At 36.3% G+C, this 16,646-nt stretch overlaps 1 protein-coding gene and 1 long non-coding RNA gene across 3 annotated transcripts in view; both read right to left on the bottom strand.

The window, feature by feature from the left end:
* The window catches only part of NEBL (nebulette), a 371,607-nt gene that overhangs the window by 113,161 nt on the left and 241,800 nt on the right, over positions 1-16,646 (bottom strand). The gene's annotated exons all lie outside the window — the stretch shown is intronic.
* Positions 1,778-16,646, bottom strand: part of LOC105715702 (uncharacterized) — a 54,054-nt gene continuing 39,185 nt past the window's right edge. The window contains exon 6 of the long non-coding RNA XR_001107104.2: positions 1,778-1,867. This is a non-coding gene — a long non-coding RNA (uncharacterized LOC105715702). The remainder of the gene's footprint in view (positions 1,868-16,646) is intronic.

Genomic DNA, 16,646 nt, shown 5'->3' with positions numbered 1-16,646 from the left:
TAAATTATCCAGCTCTAACACTTAAGATAGCACAGTCCAAAGCCTGTTATCGCAGAGATTCCTTGACTCTGTCTAAATAAAGCTTTCAATGGAATGTCAGACTTCTTTCTGACTTGGGGTAGTAAATCGGAATCATTTAAACTCATTTTGTTAACCTAAATTATATGTTTTATGAGACATACCAGTACTTTTCACATCCTAAAAAATATCCACTTTATATCAGCTGACTATTTATTATGAAAAGCCCTTTGAGCCACTTTAAAGAATCTACTCTGAGTTAACTGTGACTGTTAGTCTCATACTGGTGAGTACGGTATTATATTAATTGTAAACATCATTAAACATGAGAAGCTGCAGTTAACACAAGTTGATATATCATTTAACAATTCTAGAAACATCAGTTTCAAAAATCATCATCATCTTTGAATTCTGCAATTCTATTCATGTCAATTTTTACAAATTCATTAGTGATTTGAATTATTACTCAATGGGTACTCCACATTCAGAAAAGTTGGAAAAATAAACCATCACAATATTTACAATGTAGTATATGTCCTTAGTTACATAAAACCAAGGTTAAAAATACGTTTTTCAAAACAAATATTTTAATGTCAATTCAAGCAACTCAAAGACGCTCTACAACTCACAATTTATTAATCTGGTTATATAAATCCTAGGGTAAATTAATTTTACCAAGCCATAGCATATTAGCATTGGGCATAACAAATACCCTACAGAGAATAGTAATACTAATACAAAATACAAATTTATTAAAAATAGTACAGTATTCTAAGTAGCCAAGCATATGTTTTTTTCTCTTGATATCATATCTAGTTTTCCATGCATTGTAAAAAAAAAAAAAAAAAAAAAAAAAGCCCTTAATTAAACTGAAAATTCTAACAAGAAAAACATTCCGTATAGTCATCATGTATAAAGTATTTCTGAAATTGTGTTCCATAAGCAAAATTCTACAAAAGATTCTAGGGAAGAAAAGCAGGTTTCTTAAACAAATATGTGTAAGAAACCTGTACCCTAATCTCTGTCACTGCCACTTAGAGGTCTACAAGGCATAATGACACGCTGGAAGTTCTGAGAAGACCTTCAACCAAATAACCTACTTGCTTAACCTCGTGTTACCCTGAACGTGCAACCAATCTATCTCATCAAATCTAATCCAATTCAATCTAATCTGCCTACCTACCTATCTTTCTATCTACCTATCTTTGTTTTTTAATGACACCCACTACCCCAAAAAACTAACACTCTTCTGTGAAATATTACCTCTTACTTAGGGAAACAGTGCTCTATTCTGCTAAAATGTTGTGTTCTAGAAGGAGCTGTTGGTCTTGAAATAGTTTTCGATAACAGGCTAAATGAATGGTATCACATATCCTGTTCACCAGAAAAATGCCAAAAAGAAATTGCCCCAAGCATGCTGAAACTGGAAACCACAACTCTAAGATTTCAGCCATGTCATGCCAGCCCAGTGTAGTGGATTCCATGAGAACATTCTTTGTACATTTTATTTCTTCCATAAAAGGAAAGAACATGTGGATTCTGATTATTTCCCTCAAGTCCTCTGCTGGCCAGAAGACTATTCTAATATTCTACAGATCTATTACATTATCTTTATTTGGAAACAGGGAGGAGCAATTTCTGTAAACTTGTCTTGTAAACTTCCAAAAGTGTAGGGAGACCACCTTGCCAAAACTGCCTGAGACACACCTCTTGGCTCAGATTTGAGAAGACAGTACTGCTGTTGCTCAGGGTGACACCTCTTCCCCCAGGTGAATTACCTTCATGAGGCTTGCACTGCAGTTAGTTCTCTTCCCATCGTGTAAAACGTTCTCATGGACTCTTCACTGTGCTGCAAGAAAATAAGCTGTTGAGATTTAATGTACAAAGCTTTGAAAACAAAAAACCAACACCATGTGCAATGTGAACACAGTTTCCATTTGAGATTTTAGAATCAGAATTTCAAGCCAAAGGGATCCTTAATACATCAATACACCTAAAGCCTTCTCTTTCACAGACAAAATGAAGGCTAAGAAAAATTATCTGTCTCATTTACAAAGCTATTAAATGAAGTACTAGGATCAGAACCTAACTAGAGACCTGTGTGCATTTGTACAACAAATAAATGTTATGCCAGGCATTGTGATGGCGTTAGAGATATAATGGTGAATAAAACATCCTTTACACTAAGATACAGTAGGAAATAAAACACTCATCATTCCAGAGTTGCTGGATGAAGTCTTTAATGGATTGTTTGGCAAGCTAGAGACACCATTACTTTTGATTGAAGGCATCTTTTTTCCTTTCACCTATAATATTAAATTCATGCAAAGTTTTCTCTAAAAAATATTAAGCCCTTCACTTTATCACAGCAAAGTTTTCTTGTCAATAACTCTACAATATGCAATGGAGAATAAGAAGAAAGTGTTCCTCATGGATAGTATCAGGTTTCAACATCCCCTATCAACTTTTCAAAAAACCAAGATTAATGTTGTTTAATAGATATTTTCACCTTGGGTTGCTGCAAAAGGGAAAATCTCTGTAGCTCCTCATACCTTTTACTTACTGAGCATTTATTTTATGTTGTATACTTTTCTACTTTAGTGCTCTACCCATGCCTTGATGCAGAATGAGACCAAGATACAACACTTATGGTTAAACTGTCAATGTCCAGGTCTGGCTCTACTATGTCCTCTAGGGCAAATTATTTAACCCCTCACTGCCTCTTATTCTTCATAGTTAAACAGAAAAACTGAGTTGCCCGAAGTTAATAAAAAGAAAGCACCTTAAAAATAATGGAGCCCTTCGAAACACAAGCTTTTTTTCGACTACAAAATAAAGGTACACAAGGACGGGAAAAACACTTGGTACGAAGAGGTCTTCTCATTCTCTGTGCCATCAATATCCTTTTAAAGTCAAGAAGGGCCTTCTGCAACTAGACAGGTTAAAGATAAGAGCTCACTTGTGTATTTGTAATTCAGAAGTCTTCTGATATTTTGATAGTTTGATGTTGATGTGTAACCAAATGGATTTCCTTAGCAACTGTCAGGTGGGTAATTCAAGTCTCTGGAGACACAGCCCCAGCCAAGAGAACATATCTATGCCGCCATCTTGAGTTGCACAGTGCACAACTGTCTTCACCTTCCTTGAGGTCGCCTATGACAAGACTTTCTCGGTTTTTGACTTATTTCACTTTTTTCTCCTTTTCATAATAACGGAACATGCGCTTTTCCGCAACATGGTGATACACGATTGAAAAATAAAAATTTGTAATAAACAACTGAAACAGATCCAGATTCAGTTCTGCATGGGGGGAAAAAGGACAGAGATAAACTATTTTCTTTTTTACTTTAAAAATGAATTCAATGTTTCTTAGTATAAAATATTCATCCTAAATGGTAGGTGAGAGACCAATTAGTTTGTCTGAATCGTTTCCCTGCTGTGATGGCTTTTCACACCCATTTTTTGGTGCTTGGTTTTTGTTTTGATGACTGTGTACCAGAAGGTTCCTGATTCTCAGCTTAATCACTAGTCATTCCACCTTTGCCTCACCTATTCACTCAGTAACTGGCATCTGCCCAGAAGAGAACTTTCCTAATGGACGAGGGGAGATAAATCATTTCTTGAAAGAGGAAATGTAAGCACTCTAGAACAATTTGTCTCCTTTATATAAGAGTTGTACTTAATATTGGTCCAATCAACTTCTACAATTTAGAATTCGTGAACATATTTCCTCCTTTTTAATGGTTATTTCATTACTCTTTATTAATTAGAAATTGAGAGAACACAAAGCAACCTAAACACATGTCACCATGACCGATTATGCTATTAAGATTTAATAAGGTATATTCCATATTCATATTCCCCTTTTCACAAATGTAGATCCCACTCACAAATGAGAACTACATATTTAGGTGGATGTTGGAGGAAGTGAAAAACAAGAAACTGCCAATAATATGGGCACAATAATTTCCAGGTTGGGTGTGGTTGGTAAGCCAAAATGAAAATGAGGTACTCTGCTTATAGAGGGGGCAGGAAAGTATTTTCAATGTCTCCATTAACATAGCACCCACTGAACTGAAAGACTTCGGTTTCATTTGCAGCTTGAGATATTGGTTCATTTTCATAGCAATTAAGCTAATACCATAATCACTGCTGTAAACCTCACCACCAAGAGGAAGAAACCTAAGCTCTGTGTGGTCTGTATGTGGCTTATACCCAGAACCAAAGGGTCAAGCAGGATCAAACAGCTTGGCTCCCACACAGTGTCCCTCTCCTAGAGTTTTATGTGAGATGTGTCAGGAATAATTGTGAAAGACTTTGAAATGGGCACATACAAAAAAAATTACTGGCTGTTCCCTTCAGAGCTATGCTGTTCTTTCATTATCTTTGAAGTACTTCACAATTCCATAAACTGTTGAAAACTGGTAAGAATGAGAATGATTCTTATCCACAGAAATGCAAATTATAGTAGCCCCCACACTTTAATCACAGAGGGATGTGTTCCAAGCCCCCGCAAGTGGAAGCCTGTAAGTATAGACAGTATCAAGTCTATACATGTTTTTCCTTTACATACATACCTATGATAAAGTTTAATTTATAAATTAGAATAGTAATGACATGAAAAGACATTTCTCAAAAGAAGATATACAAATAGCTGACATATGACAAAAATGCTCAATATCACTAATCATCAGATAAATGCAAGCTAAAACCAGAAGAAGATACTGCCTTACCCCAGCCAGAATGGCCATTATTAAAAAGTCAAAAAACACTAAATGTTGGTGGGGATGTGGTGAAAAGGGAACACTTATACACTGCCAGTGGGAATGTAAATTAGTACAACCTCTATGGAAAACAATATGAAGGTTTTTTAAGAACCAAAAGCAGAGCTACCATAGGATTCAGCAATCCCACTACTGGGTATCTACACAAAGGAAAAGAAGTCTTTATATCAAAAAGATATCTGCACATGTTATGTTTCTCACAGCACAATTCACAACGGCAAAGATACGGAATCAATCTAAGTGGCCATCAATCAATAACTGGATAAAGGAAATGTGGTATGCATACACCATGGCATACAACTCAGCCATAAAAAGAACAAAGTAATGTCTTTTGTAGCAACTGGGATGAAGCTGGAGGCCATTATTCTAAGTGAAGTAACTCAGGAATGAAAAATTAAATACTACATGTTGTCACTCATAAGCGGCAGCTAAGCTATGGGTATGCAAAGGCACACAGAGTACTGTAATGGCCTTTGGAGACTCAGGAGGGAGAAGAGAGAGAGGTGGGTGAGGCAATAAAAACTACATATTGGGAACAATTACACAACTCAAGTGACAAGTGCACTAAAATCTCAGACATCACAATAAAATTCATCCATGTAAGCAAAAACCACTTGTACCCCCCAAAACCACTGAAATAAAAATAAATTTTAAAATGTAACAGTAAGAGATAAAATAGCATAATTATAACAAACATCCTGTAATAAAAATTACGTGCATGTGGTCTCTCTCTCATTCTCAAAGTTTCTTGTGCTGTACTCACCTATTTTTAGAACTTAGTAACTGAAACCTCAGAAAAGAAAACCGTAGATAAGAGAGCATTACTGTAATTGTGTTCTTGGGAAGGCAATTGAGTATTGCCCATAAGACAGACTCTTTTTCACCTATTTGTAAATGCATGTCAGCATTCCTTACTACACATTTATATGTGGTTCTTCAGATTCACCTTTGAACCAATTGTAACGTCTTACTGGTACCTTCACTTATTAATGAGTTAAAAATCTTTGAAATGTATTTGTGTTTTATGAGAGTCATAACTTAACCATTAAAAAAATTATTTAATGATGCAAGTGATTTGAAAAAATAGAAAGAAAAGGGGCATTATTGGAAAAAGCCTACCTCTCAATTGTGAAATATGGCTGTAAAAATTTCTAGCATTTATTGATATCAGTTTTGGGTTTTCTTTTGTTTTCAGGTCGGATTTCATTTGACTATTGGCAACTGTCACTTGTGTGCTTGTATATATGTACATTCACACAGGCAACAAACACACATGTACGGAGCAGAGTTAATTCACCACAGCTGCCAGTTCTCGCTTGAAAAGCATAAAAGCTTTCAGTAAATGCAATGACTTAATTACTTCTCACATCTGGAAAAACTTGAATATGAGAGTGGATTTACTGAAGAAGCTCTCTGCTTGACTGTCAACACCATATCAAGAGCCAGAAAGACAGCAGGTTTGATCACCCTTGGCAATTCTTTAACCCATTCAGAGATAGATGATCTTCCAATTAATTCATAACATGTCCTATTTATATGATTTATGAATTTTATGAAAACACAGCAATGTAAATAGTTTCCTAATAATTTATGGAGAAAAGCTGTTTTTGTCATGTTTCCAGGAGGAAAAACAATCATACATTAAAATGGGGAAATTATGAAGAGGTTTTTATATTTAGGGAAACAAAGGAAATGGTTTTGGGGGTTACAGAGCATATTAAGAACAGCCATTAGAACTATAACTTACACAAACACATGCAAAACTAGATGATTTGGCACTTTTTGGAGAAAGTATAATACAGTACTCCTAAAAGGGGATCAGAGATTTATATGACCTCATAGCAAGAAGATTTAGCACAAACCAGGTGTATTACTCCGTTTTCACACTGCTACAAAAACATACCCAAGACTGAATAATTTATAAAGAAAAGAGGTTTAATTCACTCACAATTTGGCATGTCTGGGAGGCCTCAGGAAACATGCAATCATGATGGAAGGGGTAGCAGGCACATCTTACATGGTGGTAGGCAAGAGAGAGAGAGCAAGAGCAGGAAAAACTGCCTTATAAAACTATCGATCTCATGAGAACTCTCTCATTATCACAAGAACAGCATGGGGGAAACTGCCCCCATGATCCAATCACCTCCTTCCCTCAACACATGGGTATTACAGGTCCCTCCCTAGACACATGAGGATTACAACTGGAGGTGAGATTTGGGTGGGGACACAGAGCTAAACCATGTTGTCACCAAGAAATAACCGGATCTCCCCTAGAAAAGGATACTGAAACTGGAACTAAGCAAAATGATGAGAAGGTCTCCAACAAGTATTTGCAAATACCCAGAGACAAGAGTTGGAAGAATCAAAAGTTCTATGTCACTGGAGCATACAACAGGACAGAGATCAGGGAAGGAAAGGAGTTGAGGACCCTTCAGCCTCCAGGGCATCAGGGGAGAGCTACATGAAGGAAGTGTGCGGAAATCACTTAGCCTAACACAAAAAACTCAAGTCAGTTGGAACCATGAACTCTTTGCAAATATAACAATTCCTAGCCAATTAACTGTGGAAGCAGCAGCTTTACAGCTTCTCTATTCCCTTTATGTGCCTTGAACACAATTTTTCTCCCTTCAGGTTATCATTAGCCCTTCAAAATACCCTTTGTGTATCTGGACTTCATGAAAATTCTTAGTGAAAAAGTGTTTTCAGATTTGTGTGTCTTTAGATGAAAAATACTTAAGAGAAATCCATTTGTATTATGTAGACCCTGAAATAAATTTGTTAAATGTATTTATATAAATTTCATACTTTTACATTTCTACAATTACAGTTTTATTATTAAAATGCACTTTTTTCTATTCTTTACTAGACAAGTAATGTCAATGTTCCTTCTCAAACCTTAAGCACCAAGTTACCAACACCTATGTTTACTAAGGATTCCTTCTTCCTGAAGTCATGCTTTCATTCCACTTTAAGCCAGGGAAAACAATACTACTGATGCTCAAAAGTTTGGAACTTTTAACACACGAATTTGTGAGCCTGATTCCAATGATTTCCATGGAGTTTTTCCATGTTTAACTCAAACTAGAAGACAATATCAAAATAAAATTCTAATTAAAGTAAATATATCATTAAAACAGCTATGAAGTTAATGATGCTTTAAAATAGCTGGTACCCTTTGAAGAGTGAGAACTAGTTTAACATATATTATGGGTAATTTCTCTCTGAGGACTTTATCTTCTTTATTATTTGTGTGAAGGTGTGTGTCAGGGGGTGGGTGTGTCATTCATGGTCTCATACGTTATATGAAGATGGACATGAATCAATTAATTAATTATAACAAATACAATTCAACAAATTTTGTTAATAAGTTCACACAGCGTTCCATGGGCCAGGCACTATATTAATCTCTCCAATCAATGAACAAAGCCAACAAAAATCCCTAACTGTCTCTCCTATTTCATTCACATATCCATTTATCAAGTATCTAGGGTATCTACTTCATACTATGCACTACAATGAGACATTTTCTATTTTTTCCTACTAACTCTTTAAAATCCAGTGTGTTTTAACTTCACAGTTACAGCACAACTCAAGTTCAACTAGCCACATTTTAAGCACTCAATGGTCAGATGTAGACAGTGGCAACTATGTTGGACAGAATAGCTCTATAGTAGTGCTGTAAGCCTGGACATTATTAGCTATTTTTCAATTTCATCATATATACTTGAAGTGTGAAAAAATACATTTAAAATTAAACTTAACAATCTCAGAGTCTTAATAAGCAAGCAATAAAATCTACAATCTAATTTTAATTTCGAGACCTGTCTAAATAAGTCTTCAGTATGGAAATGTATTTGATTAAGGGTTTAAATTTTTATTATAAATAATGAACTAATTTTTAAAATTACACTTGAATTAAGTTCACCAAAGATGTATTTTCAAAATGCTATCTTGTTTCATTAATGAAATGACGTAAAGTCCCACTAGTTTTCAGGATGTTCACCCCCTAATTTTCTGTCTAATAAGTAGATAATTATATGACTAAATAACAACTTTAATTTTCTATCCAAACAGCAGAAAGTCCAAACAGTGAAATATCTTCCATCAATACTCACGTTTTTAATTCATATAACTGAATTTAAGCAAATCATTCATTCATCACCTTGGCTAGATAAGTCCTTTTTAAACCAAGTTGTGAAGTAATGCCACCAGGAAGTACATGAGATTTTAGTAAAGGGTTGATGCCTTGTGAAAAGAACCTAAGTTTTACTGAAATTAGATTTTTCTATTTTAAAAGAAACTTTAAATTTTCAAGTATTCAACAGAAAAGATCTTGATCAGTGAGGACAAACACAGTATTTCTGACTTCTGCTCCTAGCAAATTCACCTCTCACCTTGACAGAATCAGAACAATTGGTACTTTGAAACTGCTGGAATCTTGAATAATATCCAAATGCAATGAAGTGCTTCAAATCTAAAAATACTGTTACGCAGAATGATATTCAAGGTCTTAAATTTTATTTGTGCTATACCTCATCTAAGCTGTGCTGACATTTTAGGGGAAAGGGAACTCCATATAAAAATGAAGGGAGGCAGCCATGAACTCTTTGAAGTTCTTGAACTCTGCTGACCTACACCAGGTACCGAGAGAAGGCACAAAAGGCTGATTACTGCATACCAAGCACTGTGCCGTGAGCTTTACATATAGTATCTCATTTGATCCTCAGATACCCATTTCACAGATGAGGTCACTAGGATTTGGAGTGATAACTTGCCCAAGTTCTCACAGCAAGAGATTCATACCTAGGTCTTACTGCTTCCATTTGTGTAAAACCTCCTAGACCATAGGGCAGTAGAACATTGAATGAATGCTTTTTATTTCTTTCTGGAAATGATATTACTCTCTCATCTCCTTCAATTTCCAACTGCAAAGTAATTGTCATTACGGATGGTTATATAAAGGAAGAATAGTCGTTGTGGTACGGAGACAATTCGGTCCCTGGGGTCAGTGAAAACAAGCCCCCATAGGAGTTAGAAGCAACAAGAAAAGCAGGCAATAATGAAAGCATTATGGGGATCCTTGATCTAGCAGGAACCTAATTTGAGGAACTTTTCCTGCTTTTCGTTCATTAAATGGCACATTTATGAGCAGTAGTAAGCTGGTAAATGTTTCACAATCAACTCTCTCAGGGTTTGAATTTTTTAATTAAGGAATAAATTTTTAATTAAAAAACAAAAGCTCTGCTTTGCAACACAATCGTGGAGTTGGGAAGAGAGGAGCACAATCTGTTCTGGTAAGCTGATAGGAGCCAGCGCCACACAGCGCTGTGAGTAACAACAAAAGCCTATATCTAATGTTAAATGGACCAAGAAGTGCCAATCAACCTGAGACTAATCTTCCAAATTTTAAAGTGGGCATTTCAAGGTATACGGTTACGCCCTGCTGCTATTCTGTTCCTTACCTGTATGTTGATGAACTCGTTCTAAATGGTAAGATTTCAAACTCATTTGTGCTGCACTTTTTCTACTGATCACCAGATACTGAGACCATAACATTTGTGTTTGTGGCACTCTTTTTATTTTTAATTTTTGTGGGCACATAGTGGGTGTGTATATTTATGGGGTCCATGAAATGTTTTGATCCAGGCATGCAATATGTTATGTTCACATCATGGGGAATGGGGTATCAATCCCCCTAAGCATTTATCCTTTGAGTTACAAACAATCCAAGTGCACTCTTCTTCGATATTTTAAAATGTACAATTATTATTGATTACAGTCACCTTGTTGTGGGTTTCGTTCATTCCATTTTTTTGTATCCTTTAACAGTCCCTACCTCCCACTAGCATCCCCACTACCCCTCCCAGACTCTGGTAACCATCCTCCTACTCTTAAGTCCATGAGTTCAGTTGTTTGGATTTTTAGATTCTAGAAATAAGTGAGAACATGCAATGTTTGTCTTTCTGTGTGGCACTCTTAATGATAATTTAGACACTTCTAAGATATTGTACACACAAATGAAGCAAATGCAGGCAGATTTTCTTGTACCCAAATAGAACCTGCCTTTTTTACAGAGCTGTCTTCACACCCAAAAGGATTAAAACTTAAAGTTTTCTTTAAGTAGGATCTAATACATAAAAATTTAGAATATAGTAAATGCTAATTGAAAATAGGATTATGGTAGTGACTTTATACATATATATATTTTATTGCACTTTAGGTTCTGGGGTACATGTGCAGAACATGCAGGATTGTTGCATATATACCTACATGGCAATATGGTTTGTTGCCTCCATCCCCGCATCACCTTTATCTGGCATTTCTCCCCATGTTATCCCTCCTCAACCTCCCTACCCCGCGCTGTCCCTCCCCTATTCCCCACCAACAGACCCCAGTGTGTGATGCTCCCCTCCCCGTGTCCATGTGTTCTCATTGTTTAACAAACATTCTCTAATTTGCAAAAAGCTAATGAAGATAATTTATAGAGTAACTCAACAATTCTCTCAATTTGGGTTAGAATATTAGGAGAAATTCACCACAAAATATTGGAATAATAATATATATAAAAGAAATACAGAAATACCAGAGGAAACAACTTATATAATGGCTTTAAATCTTAAAATAAGGAACCAAGTACAGCCCTGATCCAAAGCACATATAGTGATATTTCTGCAAAAAAAAAAAAGTGTTTTACAGAACTATGATAATACTTGTCTAGTGTCAAAGCTTAATTAAAATAGTGAATAAAGATGTCCTTTGTATTTCACCGTATGTCAGCAAAAATATCTCCTTTTCAGCAAACTTTAGACTTAGGTAAAAAATTTGCTGTAAAAAAGATCCTCAGCGTAGGACTGCACTTTAAAAAGTTGACTTTTTTGGGCAGTTTGTCACAGAAAGTCTTAAAACAGCTTCTCTGTGCTTTTCAGATGGATAGATTTACAAGAAATGAATTGAGAACCTACATTTTTTAAATTATATAGTTAAGCAAAATTGTCATTTTCACTCAAGCAATGTATCTTTTATATATGTTATCATGGCTTTGACAATTCTTTATAGTATTTATCTGCCATGATTTGAGAAAGATTGTAACAACTCATGAGCTGTTTAATAATGCAGCTTCCGCTCAAGTTCTCTATGTTATACTCAAAAATAAAACACATGCACCAGATGTCATGAGGTGTAGTCCACCGTGATTGATGGCAAAGCTGTCTTCTATTTTTTGGCCTGGCAAAAACACTACAATGGACCAGACAAGGATGACTAAGGACAGAAGAGATTTGAAAGCAGCTAAACGCTCACTGCATGAACTAGTCAGAGAGATACCGTTTGAAAAGGAGCAAGCATTGAAGCGCACATTTGGTGTAGACAGTGGAGAGCATGCCATGAAGAAGGAGTCCTAAGACCTGCGTTCAAAACCCCTACACTGTAACAAATTAGATCGACCTTCCTAGTTCTAAGATTGTGATTACCAAATTTATCTACTCGTCTACTAATCAGCAGGGTACAAGGAATTCAAAGACGGAAATCTCATCTATTAACAAATACTTTTGTCAAACCATTTTCTTCGTGTAGTGTTTTTTGTTGTTTGTTTTGGCCAAAGGGGAATAGAAGTAACCTATGCTAAAGTTAGGCACTGACTGGGCATGGCGGCTCATGCCTGTAAACCCAGCACTTTGGGAGGTCAGGGTGGGAGGATGGCTTGAGCCCAGGAGTTCAAGACCAGCCTGGGCAAAACAGCAAGACCCTGTCTCTACAAAAAATAGAAAGATTAGCTGGCCGCGGTGTTGTGCACTGTAGTTTCAGCCACTCAGGAGGCTGAGGTGGGAGGATTGCTTGAGCCTCAGAGGTAGAGGCTGCAGTGAGCTGTAATTGTGCCACTGCACTCCAGCCTGGGCAACAGAGCAAGACGCTGTCTCAAAAAATAAAAACAAAATATAAAGAGTAAACACTGTGGTAAGTCCTTTACATATCTTATCTCATAAAACACTCATAAACTCTCTGGAAAGTAATACTATCAGGATCCCCAAACGGAAGCTCAAAGGTAGCATGAACAAAACTTAAGATCTTCTATGTTGATTTATATACCTGTTGTGGACATTCAACACTGTGAAGTGCATAAACCTGATGCGAGCATTTGACACTGTGAAAATGGCTGAAACCCACATTTTAAAACTTTCTTTGTATTATGATTACAGTTCAAAAACTAACCAGGTATGTCTGAATGGCCAATAAAGCAAAGAACATTCATAAAACCTATTCCTATATACATCATAATATTTTTAACTGTTAAAAAACCACAGTCTCTAAACAACTGCAATGACATTCTCATAGTCTAGTTTTAAAACTAGAGCATTTAACTCAAGTACATATAAGTAAGAAAGTATAAGCAGATTCTTTATGTACATAAAATAGAGATGTATTCTCAAGGCATGAGAAATCATCAATGATGTAGCTACCCTGCGTGTATTCATGAATATGTGTTCCAAAATCGATACAAACATAATCAGTGGGAAACTAAACTCTGATAGAGCCGAGAGTATGACTTTGAAAAGCTTTTAAGCATTTATCTCCACAGTGATCTCATGAGGAGTTCAAGCTTGCTTTGCAAGCAACAACACCGTCAAAGGCTCTGAAAAGCAGGTATTTAACATAGCATTCAATCTGTTGCAAAAAATTTCTTTGCAGTTTGACTCAATGTAAGAAAAATAAGTTTTCGTGTCATCACAAATGTGGAAAGAAATTGTTATCCTAAATACTACCTTTCTTTATCTCACCATTTAATTAACACTCTCCCTCTTAAGGTTATAATAATAACTTTTCTTATTCTTCACACTAACACTATTTTAGTTTTTCTGCAAATACGCATGTCAATGTAAGAACATGAAAGTTACTTTCTAAATTACTAGATGACCAGCACAACTATATTTTATATTGCTTCAGTTTTTATTTTCAGTTGTATTGCCATGTCTCAGAGGAATGCTCACAGATGTGGCTTACAAGAAGAGCAAGTCAATGGCATTGCTATGTTTGAAATTAAAATGTACATTGCTCATGTGTATATTATATTCAAAATCTGCTTTAAAATATCTGTATTTGGACTATGTATAAACCCATACATTAGGTACTGTAAAAAATATAAAACTGAACAAAATATAGCCTTTCATACTCAAGGTTCTTCTAATCTATGAGTAGAGCAAAAGAAATTCAAGAATATAATGAAGTCATCAGAGAATTAGAGAGTACTGTAAAGGTGCAGAAGATGGAGAAAATCCCAAATATTAGGAAGACTCCAAAGTTTCATGAACATTGCCTTTGATCTGCACATCATGAAGATGAATCTTTTTCAGAAGTGAGAATAGGGAGGTTAGAAGACACATCACACACAAGGACAAGAGAATCACCATAGTGGCTGGGCATGGTGGCTCACACCTGTAACCCCAGCACATTGGGAGGCTAACACGGGCCAATTGCTTGAGGTCAGGAGTTCAAGACCAGCCTAGCCAACATGGTGAAACCTCATCTCTACTAAAAATACAAATATCAGTTGGGTGTGGTAGTGTGCACCTGTAGTCCCAGCTACTTGGGTGGCTGAGGCAGGAGACTTGCTTAAACCCAGGGTAGAGGTTGCATTGAGCTGAGATCATGCCACTGCACTCCAGCCTGGGTGACAAAGTGACACTCTGTCTCAAAAAAAAAAACAGAGAGAGAGAGAGAATCACCATACTATGGCCCCCATGAAGAACAAGTTCAGCATAGCATGGGGAAAGTGAAAGAGTAAAGATTGAAGGAAAGGCAGAATGGAGACAGCTTCAAATATCAGGCCAACAACCGCATATGTAATTTAATCAGAAATCTCAAGTCACAGCATCTTAATCAGGGGAGTGACATACAAATTCAATATAGAAAGAGTGCAACATAAGTAGGAAATGCTGAAATGAGAGGAAAGAGATAGCAGAAGACATCTACAAAATGGTCTAGAGGCTGGCAAGAGATAAAGGCTTATACTGGATTCATGAAAGTGGTTGATAAAGATTTGAGAGATATTAAAGATGTAAAAAGAGCAAGAAATAATATGTGAAGATTGAGAAAAGAAAGTTTGTGCCAAGATACTGTAAGTTGTTTTTGTCTGTTTTTAGAGACAGGGTTTCATTCAGTCACCCAGGCTGGAGTGCAGTGGCACGACTGTAGGGCATTGCAGCCTCAACTCCTGGCTCAAGTGATCCTCCAACTTCAGCCTCCTGGAGTAGCTAGGACTACAGGGACACAACACCACACCCAGCTAATTTCTTAAGTTTTTTTTCATAGAGACAGGGTCTCACTATGTTGTCCAGTCTGTTTTCAAACTCCTGGTCTCAAGTGATCCTCCTGTCTCAGCCTCCCAAAGTGCTCATATTACAGGTATAAGCCACCATGCCCTGCTGTAAATTGTTTTGAACAGAAGGTGAAATGAGCTCAGGGAGGAGCATGTTGAGTCTAACACAGAACATCCAGGTGTACGATAAGCCATCAGTCAGAGCTGCACACAGGTTATGATTAAAGCATTGACTCAGCTTAGAGAAGGGAGTCAGCGTTGAGAGAGCCACAGCCATTCCTAAAGCAAGTGAAAAGAACAATTTTGAAAGGCATCTGCTGAAGAAAAGCAATTATTCATTCCTAAAGACACTGCTGATCCTTCACCTTGAACCTCAGAAAAGGTACACTCCTGAAACAAGGACTCCTGAGGGACAAAGAAAAACTCTGTTCTGTTTTCTTAATAATTCTTAAAAACCAGACTGCTTTAATGGAATGCTTCATTAAAAGTATTTATTAACAGACCATTATGTGAATTAGGAACCTGGAATATAAAAATGTTTATTATCTGCATTAAGAAGCTTTAAACATTTTTGATATATTCTTGTCTGGTTACAAAAATGAAAATATGTTCAGTTTACTGGAAATAGCAAAAAAGTACAAAAACCACGTGTATGAAATATTGTATCAGGAATTGTTAAATTTGACCAGATGCTATTCCAGCATCAGATGGTGTGTTTGACTTTTTGATCAATATCAATAACGTACTAATTTTATTATATAAATAGATTTCCCAGTATTGAATCACCCTTGCATTCTTGGGTTAAATATTATTTGCCTGTGGTAGACTGTCATTTGAATGAATATGATCTTATAGCATTTGTTTATACGATCATACGTATGAGACAATGAATATTTATGTTCATGTACTAGACCTGTTTATGTTCAAAAACTGGAGTTTTCTTTTTCAGGCTGTTAACCTTTTCTGTACTCAATATCAACATACATATTTTGGAAAAGGCCATTCTTAAAAATAGGATAGTCTCCTCAATGGAGCTATAGCAGACACGTCAATAAATTCACCTGTCCAGTCCCAACTATACTCAGGTTCAACCTCTTCTGCACCGACTATGAATCAATCAGATGCCCTGATTATCCAGCCACAGCTCATCAGACCAAAAGCAGACACTGCACTGAGGAGAGGGAACACACTGGTCATTTAGTGAACAATCAGAATGTGTGTTGCGAGTTTGAACTAAGAGACATTTAGCTGTGGGTAATTAGATGCCAGTAAGTACTGGAGCTAAATGCCGGGTACACTCGGGTGGGTGGCTATTTTTCAACCATATGCAGGCTAAGAAAACCTGTATTCAGAGAAAAGCACAGACAAAGAACCATAGAAATCTTAAAAAATACAGTGAACAGGATTTGCTTTTTAATGACTTCAAAGTTTACATGAAGTCCAGTCCTACTTGTTGCAAAGGTTTTCTATAAGATTGCCCTCTATGCTTCCTCTAAATCCCCTTTTCCTTTAGTCATCCTTGGAAGCAAACA

The sequence above is a fragment of the Aotus nancymaae genome, unplaced genomic scaffold, assembly GCF_030222135.1.
Source record: "Aotus nancymaae isolate 86718 unplaced genomic scaffold, 86718_ANA_hifiasm-v0.15.2.pri h1tg000077l, whole genome shotgun sequence".
NCBI lineage: Eukaryota > Metazoa > Chordata > Mammalia > Primates > Aotidae > Aotus > Aotus nancymaae.
The sequence above is the reverse complement of the archived record's forward strand: the minus strand, read 5'-3'. Positions and strand labels throughout refer to the sequence as shown.